The sequence below is a fragment of the Salvia splendens genome, chromosome 8, assembly GCF_004379255.2.
Source record: "Salvia splendens isolate huo1 chromosome 8, SspV2, whole genome shotgun sequence".
NCBI lineage: Eukaryota > Viridiplantae > Streptophyta > Magnoliopsida > Lamiales > Lamiaceae > Salvia > Salvia splendens.
The window spans coordinates 4,611,523-4,622,334 of record NC_056039.1 but is presented as its reverse complement, the minus strand read 5'-3'; positions in this window follow the sequence as shown (position 1 = coordinate 4,622,334).

Here is a 10,812-nt window from a genome sequence, read left to right as displayed (position 1 = left end):
ATATATGCTCATTAGTGAAGGAGCACATGATGGCTGAGACACATTTTTCATTCACAAATGGCGTTCCATCGACGTTGGGGACGTTGGACCCGTTCAAGTCGTCAACTTTCACTATATCGACGAAAACATTCGACTACACATGATGTCTAAAACACATTTTACCTTCACAAAACATAGTAACAAAAGGTAAAAACAAGGAACTATTGTTGTTGTGAATAAAAGTTATTCTTTGCGAATAAAAATGACATTTTTTCTTTAAAAAATGCTACATAAATAGTAAACATGCGTGAAAGTGTAAGAAGATTAGTTTAAGCAAAAAATAAAATATCTTATTTTGTTGCCATAAAGTAAAGGATAACTAAAATAGGATATATAAGTGGCTTTTGGCAGCCTCTTTAATTAGGCCCATTAAATTTTATTTGCCTAATACTGACAAACATAGGCCCAAGCGATCCTACACTAGAAAAATTAAAATTATGGAATACTGGATTGGGCCGGTTCAGGTTAAACCCGGGTATGGGTTCATCCATTTATAAATGGCGTGATAATTGCCTAATTGGTAAATTAATATTATCATACAAATGTGATTTTGCTTTCACTTTAATTGCAATATTTATGATAAGTGTGAAAATGGCACCTATGAGGAAAAAACCACTAGCCGGAAATTTGAATTTCCCTCCACGACGTGCACACATGATACATATTTATTTTTATTTTAACTACAACTATTTCTATGCTTTGCCACATACCGAAATTAAGGTTTTCTATTTGGTACTCACTTTTCAAATATTTTGCTAACTCTTATGAAATCCTATGAGGCCACTTTATTCAGTGTGAAGATTTTATTAAAATATTCGAGACATTACACTCTTGATGTTTTATCAATAAATTGGGGTAATTACACCATACATACAAAATATTTCACAATTATTTCAAATCAGTACAAAAAGTTTTAAGTTGACATATATCATACAAAAAATTTAACTAATGTTTCAAACTAATACACTCCGTCTAAATTACTTAACACCGTTAGTTTTATTTGCTAAATCAAGAATTATATCTGCAATATGAAAATCTCCATTCAATAACGATAACCTACATTCAATATGAAAACCTCAATACACTAATAACAAAGAACACGGATAAGTGTTTCTTTTAACTCTTCTCTCACAAATCTCATCCACACCAGTCACCATGGAGAAGAAACAGAGCTAACGCCGCCGGCCACATTGATTTGCAGTTTGTAAGCATTATTAGTTATATAGAGAAATTTCGTGAAGTGGAGAAGATAATAAATGGAGGTAAGGATGTTTTGGTGGCGGTGGAAGACATCGATGAGAGCTTCGACGGCCGAGGCACTCTGTGTTGGGTGGAGAAAATCCTGAAACCGGGGGAAAATTGGACGACGGTGGTGACGCTTGCACATACGGAGGCGCTGCCTCGTTACACCTCCCCCGCGGTCTGCATAATAGTAATTGAAAATCGATGCAATGGTTGAATCTTCGAGCAAAAAAGCACAAGAGAATAATGGTGCAAGACACAAAGAAAGTTCCATATGTAGGTTTTGATTTTAATGTAGATATATTCATCTGAATAAACTGAAAATGGTCTTTGATTGGTGTATAGTTGAAAGCTAAAACAATAATTTTGGATGGGGAATTCTAAAGAGGGAATTATGGGTTGATGTATGTATCTCCATTTGTGTTCTTTGCATGAAGTTTGTCATATTGAATTTATTGAGTACATGTTTTCATATTGTAGGCATAATTATGATTTAGTAAAGAAAACTAATGGTGCTAAGTGATTTGGACAAAATGTATTATAGGCATAATTCTCATTTAGCAAATAAAACTAACGGTGTTAAGTAATTTAGACGGAGTGTATTAGTTTGGAACATTAGTTAAACTTTTTGTATGATATATGTCAACTTAAAATTTTTTGTATTAATTTGAAACAATGGTGAAATATTTTGTATGTATAGTGTAATTACCCCCAATAAATTATGTAATAATATGTATATTGGCTTATAATTATCAAAGTGTATAGAAAATTCAATGTTCTTATTTTTAACGTGTCAAGGAAAGTTATATTGTTTTATTAGTTTGTAGTTTATATTTATGTGTGGATTTTTGCTTATATTTATGTGCAGTGTCTATAATTTATTAAAATTGGCATGCTCTCTTTATTAATAATCATATATGATTTCTTAGACACCATTATGATGCGGACTTTCAAGCAGTGGCGGATCCAGGTGGGGTCGAGCGGGGTCGGCCGACCCCACCGCCGGCCAACCGAACTCCATTTAGTTCCGCCCTTTGAAGTCACCGTCGACCCACGGTGCGCTGGAGCGGAAAAGAGAGTTGTCACTGTTTTTATATAGTAGGAAGTTTGAATAAATGAGAGGAAGAATTTGAAAAAACTGAAATGCAGAGAATGAAAATAGAGTTTCAGGCGAGAAGAGGGAAAGAAGAAGATGAAACCGAAAAAGAAAAAATGACTCATTGTGGGACCCACACATTTGGTTATTTGAATCACTTTTATATCTTTTGATTGCGTATTTTAATTTTCAATTTTGATAACTCATTTAATTAACTTTTGAGATCACTAATAAATGAATACTTCTACTAATTAAAGTAATTAATTAACTGTAATGGCTACTAATACTAAATTAATACCTATAAAATTTAATACTGTAAGTATTTTTTTCAAAAATAATGGATTGGTAACTATATATACATATCTATCTTATTTTAATAAAAATTAATTTAAATAGATAATTTCAAAATATAAAAAGTTGTGCTAAATAATTTCATAACTTTTTAATTAATTATTAGACCATCAGGAGTAGTATTTTTTTTATCTAATTTTAATTAAATGTCAAATATCTATTTTCAATAACGAAATATTTATCCATTTTTTTGTTTTTTGTCTAAAAGACTTATTATTAAATTATGAAATTTGACAATTTAAATTTTTGTAAATGAAGTTAAAAAAAAGGATGAATATTGTTTAAGGCGAATTGTGATTTCTAAGCTACTTATTTAGACAACATATTCAAGCATGAAAATGTATTTACGACGACAATGATATTTACAACACGTTGTTTGATTACTTTAGTAGGGTTTATGAGGACGACGGCGAAGGCGTAGGAGGAAGCAACGAAAAGACGCCATAAAATTGGAAATAATAAAATATTGTTTACTATGTCCGACCCCCCGAATTCCAGTTTCTGGATCCGCCATTGCTTTCAAGCGGTGTAGTTCGTACAATGCGGGTTGCGGGTCGGGTCTAGGAGTTTCAGTCTCAACCGATGCAATTCGTTTAAATATTTTGATTCTTATACGAGTACTATTCAATGCGTCAATGAAGTTGGATCCCTTTATTAATAATTCGTAGTTTGCTTTTATGTGTGAATTTCCCACTTACATTTATTTGCATTATCTGTACTTTCTTAAAAAATACAATCTAAAATTGGCAGTCTTTTTATTAACATGTTCACAAAATTAATTTTCTTGCATATTAGTTATTGCATAAAATTGAACTAGGTAGTATTTATACATTCTACAAAGGAATATTTAATTTGTTCAGGAAATTAATTATTTAATTATCTATTTCTTTTATACATTTGTATTTTATTTTAACTATTACTATTTAAGTGCATATAATTAACTCATACATTGCACATGCATCGCACAAAGAAAATTTAATTTTTAATAAAAATAAAAGCTTAATTTCTTTGAATAGTCTATTGCAAATAAAAACTAATTGGATATTTTAAAAATGTTAAATATTACATACGGAGTATAGAAAATTCTACATTCTTATATTTAGTACATCAACGAAGGTTAGATCCCTTTATTCATAGTAATCAGTAGTTTGTATTTATGTGCAGAATTTTCGCTTATATTTATTGTATTACCAGTAATTTCTTAAAAATTATTACAATCTAAAATTGCATAATCCATTTATTAATCATATATGATTTCCTACGCGTCACTATTTTTCATTTTTCTTCATGACCCATCTAACATCTTCTCATCTCTTGCTCAAGTCAAAACATAAAAACATAACCATTTAATTTATGTGTTTATATGAATTTTAATTTTTATAACTTTATATTTTGTTTTAACTATTACTATTTCAGTGCATAATTAACTTATACATTGCACATGCGTCGCACAGAGAAAATTTAGTTCTTAATAAAATAAAAGCTTCATTTTTTTAAATAGTCTATTGTAAATAAAAACTAATTAGATGTTGATGGGGTGCGTACTAAACAAGCCCAACAGCAATGACGGCCCATCAGCCCAAAGCCCAAGGAAGAGTATGAGTTCGGCATTACCAAAGAGTTCGGCCTCAGCCTACAGCTCGGTAAAAGCCAACCTATCAAGCTCTGCTCTCAGGTCGGCATCAAGCTCTACTCTCAGATCGGCAACCAAAGCAGGAGTATGAGTTCGGCATTACCAAAGAGTTCGGCCTCAGCCTACAGCTCGGTAAAAGCCAACCAATCAAGCTCTGCTCTCAGGTCGGCATCAAGCTCTACTCTCAGATCGGCAACCAAAGCAGTTCGGTCTCAGTATTCGACCGAACAAGGAGTTAGTGGACCCATACAGGATGTCCAACACACCCACTACCACGTGGTGTCAACTCAGGCCACGATCGTAGGCCATGACCTACGCTACATCCACGATCTTAGGCCATGACCTACACGACATCCACGACTTAGGGTGGTGATGCAAGCCACGATCTTAGTCCAAGATATAAATGGAACTTAGATCTGATATGAGGAGGTTAAGCTCTCTAGAGATAAAACACCATATAGCAAATAGCAAGTTTGTATTTGTAAGCTGTAGAAAACAGATCAAGCAATACAATCTTGCCCTCCCTTTTTCCCGTGGACGTAGATTTACTTCAGTAAATCGAACCACGTAAATTCTTTGTGTCTGTATTTTCATTCTCTACCAGCATTTGCTAACATCAAAAATTCGCGGATCCATCACTGGCGCCGTCTGTGGGAAGCAGAGAACAAAATTTGTGATAAAGCGAATTTTTGATCCATTTTTTTCCACCCAAAAAATGCATACCAGATCGCAGAGTACCCGTATTCCTGCCCGTGAGAACCAGGAGGAAGCCAATCCATCCCATAGGTCTGGAAAACAGCCTAGGGATAAATCCACCACCAGTTCTCATGGCGAAGGAACAGGCCGCTCCAAAAATCGTCCCACTGAGTCTTCCCAGCAGCCTGATTTGAATGAGGCTGTCAAGCTGTTCTTGGCTGAGAAGCAGGATGAGTTCTTAGCCTTCCTGCAAAAGAGCCAAGAGCCGAAGACGAAAGCGGAGGATTCTCCTTCCTCATCCAGACATGAAAGTCACTACCGCAGTAGTGCCGTGTCTTCCAGGAAGAAGAATCCTCAACCCCGACATATTCCTGCTCTTCCTCGGTACCGGAATCACAGGAGAACTCAATCTCCTCCATACCGACGAGATATCGGATTCGCCGTGTACGGAGCACTGAAGACTCCGTTCTCGGACGACATCACCCGAACTCCCCTACCGCAGAACTACCGAACTCCGTCGATGACTTACGACGGGCTCGTGGACCCTCACGATTTCTTGGGGCGCTATCAGTATAACATGGCGAACCAGGGTCTCAACGAGGTCCACATGTGCAAGCTGTTTCCCGAGCTGCTCATCGGGAACGCGAGAAGGTGGTTCGATAGCCTCCCCCAGGGCAGCATCAGATCTTACCGAGATCTAATGGATGCCTTCCACAGGAGGTTCTTTCAGAAAGCGGAAGCCCGAATCACTTCGGCTCAGCTGCTTTCCATTCGTCAAGGTCGCGACGAAAAAATCAGCGACTTTATGACAAGATTCCACAAGGAATGCCTGCAAGTAGACGATCTCAACGATCTGCTTGTCATCTCGGCATTCCAAAATGGAATCCTGCCCGGAGCTCTCTACAGGAAGCTCGTTGAGTGCGGTCCGCAGACAGCTCAGGAAATGTGGGACATTGCGGACCAGTACTCCCGGGCCGATGAGGCAGACCGTCGCAAACGGTCGTTAGACAGCTCATCGTCCCGAGGAGACAGGAGGAAGCCCGATCATAGCGATCAGGGACATCCTCGCCGAACTCCTTTTGGCGATCAGGGTCATCCTCGCCGAACTCCTTTTGAAAGGATTCAAAGGACTCCGGTGCAAGACAGATTGGGACCCCGTCTCAATCCCGAGAAGCCGCCCGCTCAGTTCGTACCGCTGAACAAGCCGAGAGCGGAAATTTTCGAACTACACTCCGACCTGTTCGAAAAGCCAAAGCGGATGACGAAATCTGCCGCGCGCCGACCCCAGGATAACTACTGCTCCTACCATCAAGACCACGGTCACGATACCGAGGAGTGCAGAAACTTGGCTGCAGGTATCGATGTTCTTGTGAGGGCAGGGACATTGAAAAAATACCAAAGCAAGCAGTCAAAGAAGAATAAGAAGCAGAGAGGTGCGAACTGCGCTCCTCAGGATCCGAAAAGGCAGCCGGATCCCGAAGACGATGACGAGCCGCAATATGATGGAGTAATCCTGACTATTGACGCTCTCCCTGCCGGGAAGACCAAGTCGTCCCTGAAGTCAGAGCGCAGGGGCTCCAATCGAGAGGAGCCAACGCATAAAAGGCTGAAGCAGGACGAAGTGATTACGTTCTCGGATGCTGATCCCGTCCCGGCCATCTCTCCTCACCAAGACGCCATTGTCATCCAAGCCGGAGTGGCAAACAAACTGATCCACAGGGTGTTTGTGGATACAGGAGCGTCAGTCAGCATTCTTTTTAAAGAGTGCTTCGACAAACTAGAAGTGGACCCAGCTCGGCTCAGCCCGGCTCCGCTTCCCCTGAAGAGCTTCGCCCAGGAGGACACCCGCCCTGAAGGTATTATCAGCCTTCCGATCACGGTGGGGAAAGCGCCTACTAGCTCCAGTACGATGATTGAGTTTTTCGTGGTAAAAGCTCGGTCCCCGTACAACGTCATCCTGGGAAGAGACTGGCTCAACACAGTTCGGGCCGTTTGCTCCACCTATCACCTCACCATCAAGATCCCTACTAAAGGAGGGATAGCGGTCATCCGAGGTGACCAAAAAAGAGCAAAGGAATGCCTGCAAATTGCGCTTAGAAGTGCCGAGCAGTCAGATCGGCACCACCAAGCATAGCAATCACAGCAGCCGGAGTCAGAGGCGATGACCGAAGTCATACCGGAGCCGAACTCGATGACAGTTCAGCTGTACGAAGACGATCCATCCAGAACGGTTAAGATCGGCTTCGCGGGAACGCCTCTACTTCGGGAAAAAACCATCCAGCTCCTCAAGGAGTACAAAGACGTCTTTGCATGGTCTCCGTTGGACATGACCGGAGTGCCCCCCGAGGTAATCACTCATCGTTTAAATATTGATCCTTCGGTCCGGCCGATAAAACAGAAGCAAAGACTCTTTGCGGCAGAACGAAGTCAAGTCATCCATGACGAAGTCCGTCAATTATTGAAGGCGGATGTGTTATTCGAAGTGAAGTATCCTTCGTGGGTGGCCAATCCTGTCATGATCAAGAAAAAGGAAGGAGGATGGCGGATGTGCATAGATTTCACCGATCTAAATAAGCACTGTCCCAAAGATTGCTATCCCCTTCCGAACATAGATAAAAAAGTAGAAGCTCTGATAGGCTTTGAAATTTTTTGTTTTCTTGATCTATACAAAGGATACCATCAGGTTTTAATGGATGAGATTGACGCTTCAAAAACGGCCTTCATTACTGATTTCGGCATTTTCGCTTATAAAAAGATGCCATTCGGTTTAAAGAATGCCGGAGCCACTTATCAAAGGATGGTAGACAAGCTTTTTCGGCACCTGATTGGAAAGGAAGTCGAAGTATATGTTGACGATATAGTCGTCAAGAGCAAAAGCACCTCGGAGTACGAGCACAACCTCAAGTCCACTCTCAACGTGCTCAAGAAAGCCAACCTCAAACTTAATCCCCAAAAGTGTACCTTTTTGGTAGATTCGGGAAAGTTTCTGGGTTGTTGGGTTTCAAAAGACGGACTCAAGGCAAACCCCTCAAAAGTTCAAGTCGTTCAGAACATGGCAATGCCGAAGTCCATACATGACGTGCAAAGGCTAACCGGATGTCTAGCCGCACTGAGTCGATTCCTTTCCCAAGCAGCCGAAAAGCAACTGCCGTTCTTCAAGGTGTTGAAAAAGGCACCAAAGTTCGAGTGGGGAGCCGAGCAGAAAAAGGCCTTTGACGAGCTCAAAAGTTATCTAGCCGAGCTTCCTATTCTCTCTGCTCCAGCCGAAGCCGAAGTACTATTCTTATACTTAGCGGCATCGGATCAAACCATCAGCGCGGTGCTTGTACGAGAAGAAGGCCTAAAGCAGTTTCCCATCTACTTTACAAGCCGAGCATTAAGAGGTCCAGAAACAAGGTATCAACCTCTGGAAAAAATTGCTCTGGCGTTAGTAAATGCAGCAAGGAGACTGCGGCCATACTTCTATGCTCACAAGGTATGCGTCTTAACCGATCTACCTCTTCGGCAAGTTTTGACCAAGCCAGAAGCATCGGGCAGAATCGCCAAGTGGGCTATAGAGTTGGGAGAGCACACAATTGAATATCTACCTCGGAAAGCCATCAAGGGACAAGCCTTGGCAGATTTTCTTGCAGAAGCGAAGTTCGATCAAGCAATTCCTATTATTGCCGAACAGAAGAATTCTGCCAATGCCGAACTAGCACAGCCCTTGGAATCCGAAGTAGAGCCGCCGGACTGCTGGAGCGGATTCGTAGATGGAGCTTCAAACAAGATGGGAAGTGGAGCTGGTATTTTACTTGTCGCTCCCGACGGACACGAGGTAACCTACTCACTTCGTTTCCTATTCCCCACTACTAATAATGAAGCCGAGTACGAAGCCCTCCTGGCCGGACTCCAGTTAGCGCAAAGTCTACTCGTCAAATCTCTCAAAGTCCATTGTGATTCACAAGTCATAGTAAATCACATGTTGGGTACAAGTGAAGCCCGTGACGAGAGAATGAAGAAGTATTTGGACAAAGCGCAAAGCATCAGCCGAAGTTTCTCCTATTTTCGGATAATCCGCATTCCCAGAGCGGAAAATAGCCGAGCAGATACCTTAAGTAAGTTGGCCTCAGATCCGAGCTCAAAGGCGGAAGAATTAATGCATCGAAGCATTGATGAAGCCGAGGTACATTCTGTATCCAGCTCGCCGAACTGGATGACGCCGATCTTGCAGTATCTGGATCAAGGACAATTGCCCGAGGATAAGAGAGAAGCTCGGAAGATCACGTGCCGAGCTCTTCGGTACGAACTTCATGAAGGAGTCCTCTTTAGAAAGTCTTACCTCCAGCCGTTATTGCGGTGCGTAGGACCAGAAGAGACGGACTACATCCTCAGAGAAGTTCATGAAGGATCGTGCGGTAGCCACATCGGAGCCAGAGCTTTAGCTAAAAAAGTTCTGAGATGGGGATATTATTGGCCAACCATGGTACAAGAGGCAGTGCAGCTCGTCAAGAAGTGTACGAAGTGCCAAATTCATGCAAATGTCCCAAGGATGCCGCAGACCGATCTATACACTATGCAAAGCCCTTGGCCTTTCATGCAATGGGGCATAGACATAGTGGGACCACTTCCTCAAGCTCCTCGGCAAATGAAATTCCTTATCGTTGCCGTGGACTACTTCACGAAGTGGGTGGAGGCTGAACCATTAGCTACGATAACGAGCTCAAAGGCATTGGACTTCGTCTGGAAGAACATAGTGTGCCGATTTGGCATACCCCACATCCTCATCTCGGATAATGGGACTCAGTTCACCGACAAGACGTTCAAGAATTGGTGCCAAGAGCTGAACATTCAACAGCGGTTCACTTCGGTCTCCCATCCCCAAGCAAACGGACAAACGGAAGTAACGAACCGGATTCTGGTGAAAGGGTTAAAAGCTCGGTTAGAACAAGCCAAAGGACAATGGGTAGAAAATCTCCCTCAAGTCCTATGGTCCTACCGAACTACACCCAAAACCTCCAACGGTGAAACTCCGTATAGCCTGGTGTACGGCACTGAAGCCGTAATTCCGGTGGAGATCGGCGTACCCAGTCCCCGAACCCTAAATTTCTCCTCAGAAATGAATGACGACGGACTGAGAGCAGAACTAGATCTCGCCGAAGAAAGAAGAGAATTGGCGTGCATAAAAGCAGCCAAGTATAAGGAGCAAGTAGCCCGGTATTATAACCAAAGGGTGAAAAAGCTTCAATTTCAAGTGGGAGATCTCGTCTTGAGAAACAACGAAGTAAGCCGAGCAGAAAAGCTGGGCAAACTCGAACCCACATGGGAGGGTCCATATCGGGTGTCCGAAGTCCTCGGCAAAGGGTCTTATAAATTGACTCACATGTCAGGAGAACAAGTACCCCGAACATGGCACGTCTCCAACCTCAAGAAGTTCCACTTGTAAGAGACAAAGTCCGGTCAGTCCGTCTCGTGTCTAGTTCGGTCATAGGGGTATGTGTTTTTATTTGTTTGTTTTTTACTTGTACCTTTTACTTGTCGTTTTAAAAAAAAGGTTTAAAGTTTTTTTTCCTTCGTCTTTTTCATTTTTTCCCTATGTGTTTTGTCTCTATGTGCTTGTCGTCTCTTACAAATGGTACCAAGGTATATCGTTCTTTAAAGACAGATCCCCTTTTTAGATCGATTATTAAAGACTATTGTGAGTCCAAGCTTCTAAGGAGGATATAAGACCACAATTCAGCTTAACAAGCAGTCCGTCTGAAACGAACTGCAATAA